Source organism: Amblyomma mixtum, chromosome 3 (assembly GCF_055824585.1).
Source record: "Amblyomma mixtum isolate Tamu chromosome 3, ASM5582458v1, whole genome shotgun sequence".
Classification (NCBI taxonomy): domain Eukaryota; kingdom Metazoa; phylum Arthropoda; class Arachnida; order Ixodida; family Ixodidae; genus Amblyomma; species Amblyomma mixtum.
The window spans coordinates 278,980,625-278,992,851 of NC_143014.1; the positions used below are offsets into that span (position 1 = coordinate 278,980,625).

Genomic DNA, 12,227 nt, shown 5'->3' on the forward strand with positions numbered 1-12,227 from the left:
AAGTGAATCACAGACGATCGAACGACTACGTGAACGAACGAAATAATACAGTTTTAGCTGAGCGTTTTTACGCCCAGCGTGGCGGAGCAGGCGAGCGGATATACCAGCGGAGAGGCGCGCGAGAAAAGAGTTTTAGCCGGGCGGATCACCCGTCTTCTCGAGCGGAGTAGAGTCGCTTAGTGTCGCTTCCCTGCTGCTCCACCTATAGGTCACAATTCGAGTTAGAATGAAAAGAATGTCAGTTAAGCCTGCTAATAATGCGCTGAAACTGCTTAGTAAAGGTAGAGTCTGTGAGTAAGTGTCGCGTTTTAGATGTACAAAAGAGGCTGCCATCTTGAATACCCATACACGCCCGCACGTTCGCGCGCTGCCTATCGCTCCGCTGAGCGGAGCGATAGGCAGCCCAGCGGGCGTAAGCCCAGCGGGCGTAAGCTTCGCTCCGTAAAAACGCTGGACGGCCCAGCGACGTGCGCATGCACAATGAATGGCGGCTGCGCTCGTCCGCTCCTCTCCGCTGGCCGTAAAAACGCTCAGCTAAAACTCTCTAATAAGCGAATGAAGGAAAGTACTAACGAGCGGGGAACACGACAGCAGGAAGAAATTCTGGAATGCCCTGAGTAGTTAGCTAACAAGCAAAGAGCAACGGGCACAGAGCAGGCGAACGAGCTATGTTGCGAACGAGATATTTCAATGTTGACAGATGCTGGTCAAATAGTCCGCTGATTATCACTTGGAACCCGCTTTGTATCTTCCGCCACGCCCACAGGCATGTATGCGCACGGTCAATTTTGCGTTGAAGAGCGTACGTTTTAAATTTACTTCGTCTTTCCTTAAACACCCTCTGTATCACGTAATGGACTTTCTTGTTCACCAATGCCGCACTTGGACCATGCGAAAGCTTGCCGAGTAACAGACTTCTTAGCACAATGTCCATTGAGGTCGTGTCCAACATGGCTTGGAAAGCACTGCTCATTGGCTCTACTCCGACAGCGACGAGGAACCGGCTTTGCATAGACATGATCCTCCTCGGAAAGAACGTGCACACTGGCATCGGCTGTGCTTACTTGGGATTGTATTTCAAGAATAATAAAGAAATGGTATGTGTCGTCGAATACGCACCCTATATCACCCGCATTCTGCAAGGCAATAAAGCACTCACATTCGTCTTGAGAAATTAGTGCATAGACATATCCAAAATATACCCACCAACAGTCTAGTTGTCTCCACTTCATTATTGTGCATGTAGAGGTAGTAATTCCCTATTTTTTCTGTAGCTCTCACGGTGCGAAGAAGAGCAAGATTTATTATTTCTAGTTTAGGCTCTGGAGGTATGCTCACCCGCGCAACGCCACCCGTGTGTCAATCTTGTGTTGAGAAGAAATGGAGAAATTGGGACTTTGATCAGCACTTTTTCCAGCCAGATTCACCTCTTCACGGTTAAAAAATGCTGGTATTTTGCCGAAGCGCAATTACCATTCAACCATCCCCTGAAGGCCTGTTTAACATGGCAGAATTTCCCGCCATGGGTTTATGTCACTCGCATCAGAAAGCAGGTTATGCACGGGGTCCTTGTTTCTTTGATGGTTCTGGTGCCTGGCGTCGTACTTAATGTCATGTGTTCTGTAGTATTTTCATATCTTAAAGAAAAACTATGCCCTAAAAAGGAACACCAAAGAGAAATAGAAGTTGGCCTTTGTCGCTAATTTATCTCGTACCAAAGAAAACTGAGCTATAGGCTAAGAAAGGCCAAAAAATGAAAGAAGGTATCGCTGCAACCGGCTTCTCCTTAGAGTTAACTATGGTGACGTCACTGCTTTCGTTTCTGTTGCGGACCTCCGAGCCTAGCCACATTGCCATTCACTTCCAAGCGGTGATCAAGAAGTAATTTACAATGCTCACGACGTGAGTTCGATTCGAATGACAGAGAAAAAAGTTGCTTTAATATAGAATTTTCCCGGCAATAAGTGTTTCTGTTGCTGTCCATGAAACATCAGCATGGCGAAAATCATCCAAACAATCAATTTGCACTACCAACAAATATTGGGCGGAGTTTGACTCGGCGTCCCATCAACCGCAGCCGACAGTCAACGAAAAGCTGTTTTAAGAGGAAAGACCGTACTTCATGTTGACAACTCACAAAAAACTGCTGCCTTCGGATCTAGATCTGAAAAGTCTGACGATCTTTCGTGGTTCCGTAATAATTACGACCAGACAATGTGGCAGCCTCACGCATGCATACCCAAAGCGCACCTCAAGAAGGTCGGCGAGTGGCGCGTTGTGCAGCACCTGCCCCGCCCGGGGCACGGGCAAGAAGAAGCGGCCTCCCACGAGGCCGCAGAGCTTGGCTTCGTACGTGGACCAGGTGGACGCGTTCGCAACGCCAACCGGAAAGCCTTCATGCGCTAGGCGCACAGCTGGTGCGAGCACTTCTTGCATTGTCACCTGCGTGCACGAGAGGAGTCTTCTGAAACAAATTTTCAGCTTTCAGTGGCATATTACAGCGGTAGCGCGAAGAAGCTAATGCAGCACGAAATGATCGTGCCGAGGAGGATACCGACCACCACATGACCGGCAGTGCTCCGGTACTCGCCGTTGAAATGGCTCGCTCCGATTCACGTAGACAGATGCGCTATGATCCTGTAAATGCACAATTCTTGTTGTTGATAAGAGGTGTTCCAGACAAAGGTATTTTTAAAAAAATATATGTTTTATCAAGTTTCATTTGACAATCCACAACTTTCTTATTAATGGTTTCTTACTTGGTTTCAGCGGGTTATAGTAACTTTTAACTGTTTTGTTAGCAAAGTATGAAGCGGAACATGCGGCTCTTTTGTACAAGCGACGGTGCACACAGCTATTTAAGTTCGATTCCACCATTGTGTACCCCAACTTTTCAAGCCCTAGGATGCCGGCAGTTGGGGTACCTAGCCTGTGCCCAGCGCGGTGCGCGAAGAGCCAGAATTGTGACACATAAAAGGATAGTTCAATTATGGTGACCGCAGCGGTGGCCTACACAAAAAGGGGAAAAAAGCATCGATGGCCTAGTCGTTTGAGAATCCGCCTTCAATGCGGAAGGGGCGGGGTTAGATACCCTGTGCCGCCGGGTACTCTCCGGTGATACAAGGGGTACAAGCTTTCCCCTGTCTGGTGCTCGGCTACTTTAGGGTGAAATGCTTGAAAAGGATTTAACAGTGATGCTTGGGAAATGGGTCAAAGACTCATTTCCCAAGTATCCCTGTTAAATTCTTACTTTTCAGTGATCACTCATCATTGCGATGCTTGTGTCAATATGTGCCAATATAGTCACCAGATATTCTACGCGGAACATTCACGTTGCCTCCTCTTTAGTACAAGGATGCTTGAATCTCTCTGCAGATAAAGCGCCACCGCGGCGGAGCGTGCCATAGAAAGGCCGGGGATTGTGAGTTGTTCAGCTTTTCCACTCGGCAAAACCCAAAGGTAATAGAAAGGATAGATAAGAAAGGGTACTTACTCGCCCGTCACATTTGGTTTAGATAGACCATATCGATACACTTGAACACTGGTTTACCGGAAAGGCAGATGTAGTCTACTATGGAGAAGGTGGGAAAATCTGGATTGCGGTCCATGTTTTGCCTTTCCTTTGTATTGTTCATCTTTTCATTTTGTGACTGTTTTCCAGCTGACAAACCATGGCATTGTTATCAAAGCCGGGGCTTACTGTATGTGCTTGCAATGAGCATTGATGCTCCAAGCACTATAATTATTCGACTACAGGTAGAGCAACTGAATTCTTATTTGGTTTGCTATGAAATGCTAAAATGCATGGGATCTAAAAGCTGCACATCACTGGAACGACCTTCCTCCCTCTATCACTATCAATTCGGACGTCACAGACATCAAGACTTGTATTTCCTGTCGTTTTGTAAATTGATTATTATTATTACTGAGCACAGTGTTTTTGTGACTTACCACCGATTTCTGCACTGCCTCCAGGCCTGGAAAGTATGCAAAATAAGCCTGTGAGCTTCGACAGCGGCCATATTGGAAGGCTTGGGATTATTTTCAACCACCTTGGGCTGCTTTACCGGGCGCTGACATCGCACAGTAGACGTTTTTGCATTTCGCCTTCATCGAAATGCGGCCGCCACGGCCGTGACCCACAATTCAGCATCCTAGGGCTCAGCAGCGGATCGCCTTAGCCACTAGGCTGACATGGTGAAGTATCTGATCCTAGTTTGAAAAAGGCACTCTTTGCACACTCGCAGCAGCCATTGATAGCAGTGATCGAACACCTGCGATATCGGCAGTGTTACGCAGCTGCTTCGGAGTTTTCACGCTGCTTCGACCTTCTTATCTCGAGCGTATGCTGTTGTCGCCTCAAACAGCTGCATTTCTCCCACCGACATAAGTAAAGAACCGCGAATCAAGGTGGGACGAAGATGGGACAGAAAAGAGCGCTGAACCAATCCCTTCTTGAGGCAGAGCGTGATGTGCCTGGCGTGGCAAGTTGGCCTTGTGATGTTGACGACGGCATCCAGTTGTGAAGTAGGAGAAGAAACACAAAACGAAGGGCCGACTGTATAACAAAAGTATGCAAGTAGAACTTTCTGCCGCCCTAGTTGGTCTATTATGATAAAAGTAAAGCAGCGAGAATGAAGGTTCCCGAAGGCAAAACGGGGCACCTTCATTCGTGCTGCTTTATTTATGTCAGAATGAAGCAACTAGCCCGCAAAGTCTTCTACTTCTCCCACCGCTTTTCTTAACTGATTGCTCCTCCAATGCCTCTTGAAAAATAGACTGGCTTTTGGAAAATTCTGCATTTGTCGCCGAGGACCGACGATGTCTTCTGTTATTGTTCCGATTTTTCGTGAAATTTATTTTCGACGAGTGAGGCTGTGTTTCGTTTATAAGCTAATGAAACAATAATTAATTTAGAGGAACTATTTCTTATTAGTCGTCAGTAAGCAGCCACGACTTCAGTTTGATAACCTCTATTACTGCGTCTCAGTTATAAAAGCAAAAGCGCAATCAACTGAACTCTGTTTGCGTAAGATGCATGTCCACCCATGCATTACACTCACTATACGCTGAAATCGACGAGGCCCGTGCACACGCCTCCCAAATGTTGCAACGCCATAGCCCTCACCCCTAATGTTTGGAGCGCCGCGTAGTGATAACCACGTGCTTTAACGCCATCGAGAAGCATGCGCTAAGACATCAGGATCTTGCTCATTAACATCGCGTACTTCCCCAAAGTGAGGTGTCGTGCTCCATAGAACTATTCACTATCCACGGGGCAGGTAAACTTTGGACAACGAGGAGAGTGAGCGGGAGGTCCGTGCCTCAACTATCTCCTACTCTAAGAGCAGGCACGGACAAGTGTCTCCCGCAGTCCGGTGTCGATTATGGCAGCACTCTTCGACCTCTTTGTGAAAGGGTGGAAAACAACTTGCAATCCGGGCCCTCGGGTCTCGTTACTAGTAATAGTGAGGTACGTTCGTCAAAGGTTGTCTCTCGGAGAACCATGTGGTTTAAATTAAGCTGGTATCCTCAATAGCCAGGGTAATTTTTAGAACTAACAGCATGCACTCGGTAATCGTTGTACTGAACGTTATTGTTGCCCCGTTGTTTAAGCTTTATTTGGGAAATTTTTTCGCGGATGTTTCTTTTCCCATGCTCATACGCTTTCGCGTACGAGCATGAAAGGTGTAAATACCGGTTGCTTATCCGCTTCTAAAATGTCTAACACTAAAATCCGAAGCACTGATGCACGGGCAGCACCCGAGCGTCTTCTCATCCGAAGTCTATTTTGTTTCAACAACACATGAGGCGACAAGTTGCCTTCGACTTTACGCAGTGCTCAGCCCAGAGATCGAGCGGAAGCGCCTTCGGCATGGTTTGAAAAGCCTGCTTGAGCAACAAGCGTCAGAGCAAGGAAGGCTATTTATTACCCGTCCGCTGCCGCAGTGGCGCAGAGTGTCGAACCAACCCTTGACGGCACCAGGCACGGTGGCCTCCATGCCGCTATCTGCACCGGCAGCGAACAGCTCCCTAGTCAGCGAGGCCGGGCTGGGGCCGCTGCATACATGATGAATATTTCCGGTTGGTGAGAGTCTCTTTTACATGCAAATCTATGACCGATACTCCTGAGCAGCGTTACCGGCTCTAGCGAGTTGGGCTGACGCGGATTCGCTCGTCTGTTGAGAAAGTACTCAAGAGGCGGCAGGCGGCGTCACTTGTCTAATCGCTTCCACTCAAAGGTGCCAGCTACAGCCTCATTACCAAAGCTCTCCTGCCTATTAGAGGGCTAACGCATTGGTGAAACACTCCTCATGTTCCTCTGATATGGATGCCTCCAAACACACATCTAGCTTTGGCAGTGCTTACGGCTAGATTTGCATTGATAGCCTCCATTGCATGCATTCCTTCTGTCAGAGGGTGTATTTAGCGTGTCCGCTGACGGCGTTGGGCAGTCAAGGTTGCGCTCAGTCACACGACGTCTTCCACTACCGCAGAGCCTACCACAGACCGCAGATCATGTAGGGACAACCAGATCATGTGTGGACGCCTCCATTGCGAATCTGGAGCGTCTACGCTGTCCGCGTGCGCAAAAGACACTACCCAGGAGTCTGCGCTGACTACACAACCGAGATGATGAATTCTCCACGCTCCTGTTGAGCCCGAAAGTACTCAAATTCGTTTTTGTCTTATCAGAAGTAACGATGACGTTAGTCTCCGAAGAAGCAGTTTGATCAGCGAAAAGAAGACTTACTGAGGGATGAGGCAGCCCTGTGCAGTTTTCAAGCATTGAATGTGCTCGCAAATGTGCTTGCGCTAAATGTGTTGCGGTCCCTGCTCTGCTGCTTTGCTCCGCTGTGAGTCACAGATTTCGATAGCGGGTTTGCTGCTTATGAAATTGTGGCCTTTTTAAATCGCAGTGTGCGATCGTAAGGAACAAGTGAAAAAAATGCAATAATGTTCTTTTATTTTACGAACAAGAGCACCATCACCGACCGGGCGGAGGTCCAGACTGCTGCTGCAAGAAAGGCTTAGCGCACTGGCATCGGAGAGATCGGCAGCTGAGATTGTGGCGATATGTACGTACTATTAGCAACGAATGAAACACGAACACGAACTGTACTCTAACTAAAATGCGTTGAGGCGAAACCACTACCGCCTGTTTACTGTAACAGTGTACTGTACTGTTACAGCGGTCCCTGTTACAGTGGTGATGATGCCATAAGTGTCGTCACGCGCATGCGCCGGCAGCTGCCAAGGTGGAGTCGTAGGGGTGGTCGAAGCTCCATATATAGACTGCGATGACGACGTCATAGGTGACGTCATTTCTGGTTACGACATACTACGCCTCTTGAGGACGTACTTAATTTTTGTTAACTCTTATTTTTATTGTGTAAGAAATTGATCTTTTATTAACTTATTTTGATATTTTTATTTTTAATATTAAGTGATGCTAATTAATTTAATTATTATAATTATAATTATTACAGTTATTATTATTATTATTATTATTATTATTATTATTATTATTATTATTATTATTATTATTATTATTATTATTATTATTATTATTTTACTTCATTTTGTTATTTTTATTTCAAGATGACTTAATGATTTTTGCTTAAGGCGTATACACCACCGATGACGTCCTCAGAATGATTGACAGCTATAGAGTGACACTTATCGCGGACGGACGGGCAACGATGAGCCATTAAAGGCTTCCGCCTTAGAATTCATCCTATGCTTTCTTTGTTTCCGGTGACTGTTGACTTCGTTCATTTGCATATCCCAAGAGCAGGCATTTAGACATCCACGTGTGCCCGATTCAAAGCTTACCTAATAGGGAGCCAGTTGTGGCTGAGCTACTTCAGCAGTGGAGATTTTGTCCGCTTATGGTTACGAATTCGAGCTTCGCAAAAAAAAAATGAAATCGTCAGAGTGCTGCCGAAGGACGTTGTGTCACTCTAATCCGCCTTGATCATTGAAGCCATATCTCAGAAGGACCCTGATGGCAGAGGGAGTGACACTCGGCATCGTCGCTGTTTCTTCTTGCCTGTCTCTGCACTCGTGCTTTCTGAGGCACAACATATTTTCTAAATAGAAGGAAGCAGATAGTAGCCATGCAAGTGCACACCTTCCGTCGATGCACCGCACGGCGCGAGCCTCGGCGTCGTAGAAGAGGGCAAAGCAGTCGCCTCCAATTCCCGTCGCGTATGGCTTCAGCACCTGGAGCGCTGCAGCCGCCGCGACCGCCGCGTCAGCCGCGTTGCCACCGTGATTCAGCAGCTCTGCGAAGAAAATGGGCCCGTGTGTTAGTTTCTATATAGAATTTGCACTGCCACCTGCTATTTTTGTATTATTGTAGCAGCTGGCCAGGGTGAGCGAAACAACAGAGCACACGGCAGCAACGAGTCTCATTTTGTTTGATTCGATTAAATAGGGAAATATCCTGTCGGGGTGGACACAAGTGTAGCGCAGCATACAGCCAATACCAAGGATGCACAAGGCGGATTCTTCCAGCACTTTTTATTCAACACAGCGCTTGCCACTGTGCATGTTCTTTCCGAGGATCATGTCTCTGCGAAGCCGGTTCCTCGCCGTGGCCAGAATATACAGCCAGAGAGCAGACACTGCCCAAACCCAAGCCACGGGGGCACGAACCCAAGGGACAATGTGCCCCGAAGTGGGCTGAGCGCAAAGTTTTAGAATGACTCAAGAGAAAATTTGTGCGAAAAGAAGTGCTTTAAGTCTGCTTTGGTGTGCCACGTGCATATACAGCGATGGAACCAGAGCATTCTCCCTGCCTCGCGTTTATCTGTCTGGCACGGTGCTTCAGCCGCGCCTTGGTTGAATTGTGTTTCATGACACATACACAACTAAGGACGTTATGCGCCAAGCGATTGGTTGTATGTGTATTCTTTTTGACAAAACATCGAAGCTGAAATGTCTCACATTCTTTAGAGGCTTCTTTTAAGAACGTAAGAACGCTGGAAACATCAAGAAAGGTATTTTCTCCTATGATTAAGCTAGACTAGAACGGAATATCCTCGTCATAAAATCACGTGAAATCTTTTTTTACTTAGCTTCTCTAGTTTTGTGTACGAAATTAAAAAGTGGTTTGTGGGGACTTTTCCGCGTAGTTGGCATGTGGTTTTCTCTTATGCTGTGCGAATAAAGCGGCGGGTTATCTGTGCGTGTGTCCAATGCGAAAACTACAGAGAAAAACTTCCCCGAAAAGTCCCTGGTTTGTCCATGACTTCCATTGCACTAACACGGACTTTGTCATGTGTAGCTTGCCGCACTGAGTAATAACTGCGACCGCTCAGGAAAACCTGTTCACATCCTCGTGCTCACCCTGGAAGAATTTATAAATTTTAATTCTTGACAAATCTGGCATCTCTGTAATATCGGTATAGTTCTTCACTACCAAAAAAAAACAGGCTTGTTTTCAGAGTGTGCACAAAAAAACTAATTTACTTCTATTTTGGGCCCGTTCCTCGGTACCTTTCTTTCTCTACACGCTCAAGAGACCTGTGCCACCCTTGCAACGTAAAAGACGCCGACGTACCGGGGGTTACACCGATTGCCTTTCTAGAGGCGCTAGGGGCCTGCGGAGAAGCCGCAGGTGCACGAGTTTCTAGCCTCCGTCGACGTGAAGGAGCCTTGTGGGCCGCTGATTTGAGAGCAGACAGGCCCTCTTTCGGAGACGGCAGGGCGACGTTCGCAACGTCTGCTTAGGAGTGTATGGCCCTACTGAAGGCTCAGTAATCTTAGCCTGGACAACCGCCGAAGATCGGAGGGCTTCATTACCCGGTCGCACCACTTTGAGAAATTTATGTTTGAATTTGATTTGACAGAGTTTAACATCTCATAGTTACTCAGGCTATGAGGAACGCCGCAGTACAGGGATGCAGATAATTTCGAGCACCTGGGATTCTATAACGTGCACTGATATCGTACAGTACACGGGCCTCTAGCATTTCGCCTCCATCGAAATGTGAACGCCGGGGACGTAATGGAATCCGCGTCTTTCGGGTCAGCAGTCAATTTATGTTTGAAGTTAGTGAAATTGTGTCATTGGTGAGTGTAAGGCTGCTCCCTCAGAGCATCAGCAAATTTCCTATATAGACTGGAATGAGGCGGATGCACCCGCGGAACATTACAGAGCTTTGTGCTCAGCGAAGCTTACTGCACAGCGTCAGACGCGGCGGCACGCACGAAAGCCAATGAGTATCGGCGTGTCGCCGCTGCTGAAACGATGACACCATGACTGACGCCTTCATCATCATCATCAGCCTGACTACGCCCACTGCACGACAAAGGCATCTCCCATGTCTCACCAATTAACCCTATTCTTTGCCAGCGGCGGCCACCGTACCCCCGGAAACTTCTTAACCTCATCCACCCACCTAACTTTCTGCCGTCCCCTGCTACGCTTGCCTTCTTTTGGAATTCACCCCGTTACCCTTAATTGGTTTATTGGTTGGTTTATGGGGTTTAACGTCCCAAAGCGACTAAGGCTATGAGAGACGCCGTAGTGGAGGGCTCCGGAAATTTCGACCACCTGGGGTTCTTTAACGTGCACTGACATCGCACAGTAAACGGGCCTCTAGAATTTCTCCTCCAAAGAAATTCCATCCACCGCGGCCGGGATCGAACCCGCGTCTTTCGGGTCAGCAGCCGAGCACCATAACCGCTGAGCCACCGCGGCGGCCCCGTTACCCTTAAGGACCCGCGGTTAACTTGCCTTCGCATTACATTCAAATTCACTTTATTTCTGGTAGAAAGCAAGTATACATGATGAGCAAGAGAGTTTAAAAGATGAATATTCTACCAAGGAAGACGAGGCAAAAGACGTTTCATCTACGTCTGACATTGCCTTACGAAAGCGTTCCAAGTGCGGCCTTCTTAAGTTAAACCCACCGAAAATTTGCAGGCTCACCTCCCAGCTGCTTAGAGTGTCCAAGAGGTGTTTACAAGTTTTGGGTGGCGTCTTTCAATCGTGTGCACCATACGATGGCTCCAAAAGTTACTCGTAGCGTGATATTGAGGGTTCTGTTGTGTTCTGCTGTGCTTTATGCTGCATAAGCAGCTAAAGCTGTCATGTGCTAAACACGAAGTTAAAACTACCTGTTTGTTGCGGTTGTTTTATGGTTTATGGGGTTTAATGTCCCAAAGCGAATCAAGCTATGAGGGACGCCGTACTGATGGGCTCCGGAAATTTCGACCACCTGTTGTTCTTTAGCGTGCACTGCATCGCACAGTACACAGTCCTCTAGAACTTCGCCTCCATCGAAATTCGACTGCCGCTGCCGGGATCGAACCCGCGTCTTTCGTGTCAGCAGCCGAGCGCCATAACCACTGAGCCACCATGGCGGCTTACCTGTTTGTTGTGTTTAATAGACTATACTTTATGAAATTAGTTTCTTTGAGGCATGTGCTTCCTTAAGAAATCTAAAAATGCAAGAAAGATCAACAATTGTATTTTGATCTAAGAACAACTTTGGGTGAAGGGCAATATCTTCGTTTCAAATGCGCAAAAAATATTTTCGTTAATTTGTTTTTTCATTATTTTCTGCATGACAATAAAACGACGTTTACTGTAAGCTCGTTTCGACATTTTTCACATAGAGGAGGAAGTTATGTGTAAGTAAGCAGCTGCATGTCCATTGCAAGCATGGCAAACATTTACTCCTATAAAAGGTTCCTGATGCCTGAATGTCTTGTATTCTCCCAAGATGGGCATGACGTTCATTTTCCCAAGTTTCTTGCCATTGATCCTTTAATTTACTGTGTATTAACTTCATGAAGTTAGTCGGCTGTCTGATATCCGCTTACCCAGCGTAACTCGGAAGCCAGCAGAACCTTATAAAGTCGAGCCCACTTATAATGAACATGACGACTGCGCCGTTTGTGTCCGCCATAACCGAAGTTCGTAGTAAGTGGAGTTCCTATATTGCAGCCAAAATTGCAAAGTTAAACAAAATTTGTGTTTAATATGTTCGTTATGCACGTAAGCAGCAGATGTCATGGCACTTCCCAAGCTCTCCTGCGCGGTTAGATGTTCCTCACCGAGACCCTTGCAGGCGACGACTAGCTTCAAGGACGCAACATTACCTATCACGATTGAAGCGTCCACGGCAAACGGTAGACCAGCCTCTTCGTCTCCGATGTTCGAAGACGTTCGAAGGATGCAGCTGCGAAGCAAGCTTAGGCATATGGGCGCA

At 47.1% G+C, this 12,227-nt stretch overlaps 1 pseudogene across 1 annotated transcript in view; it reads right to left on the reverse strand.

Moving 5' to 3' along the window:
• The window catches only part of LOC149354997 (uncharacterized), a 32,034-nt pseudogene that overhangs the window by 13,277 nt on the left and 6,530 nt on the right, over positions 1 to 12,227 (reverse strand). Inside the window, exons 2-4 of the transcript XR_016289685.1 lie at positions 8,135 to 8,288; positions 5,934 to 6,060; positions 2,251 to 2,442 (exon numbers count right to left, since the gene is read on the reverse strand). The product of XR_016289685.1 is annotated as an uncharacterized LOC149354997 (transcript). The remainder of the gene's footprint in view (positions 1 to 2,250; positions 2,443 to 5,933; positions 6,061 to 8,134; positions 8,289 to 12,227) is intronic.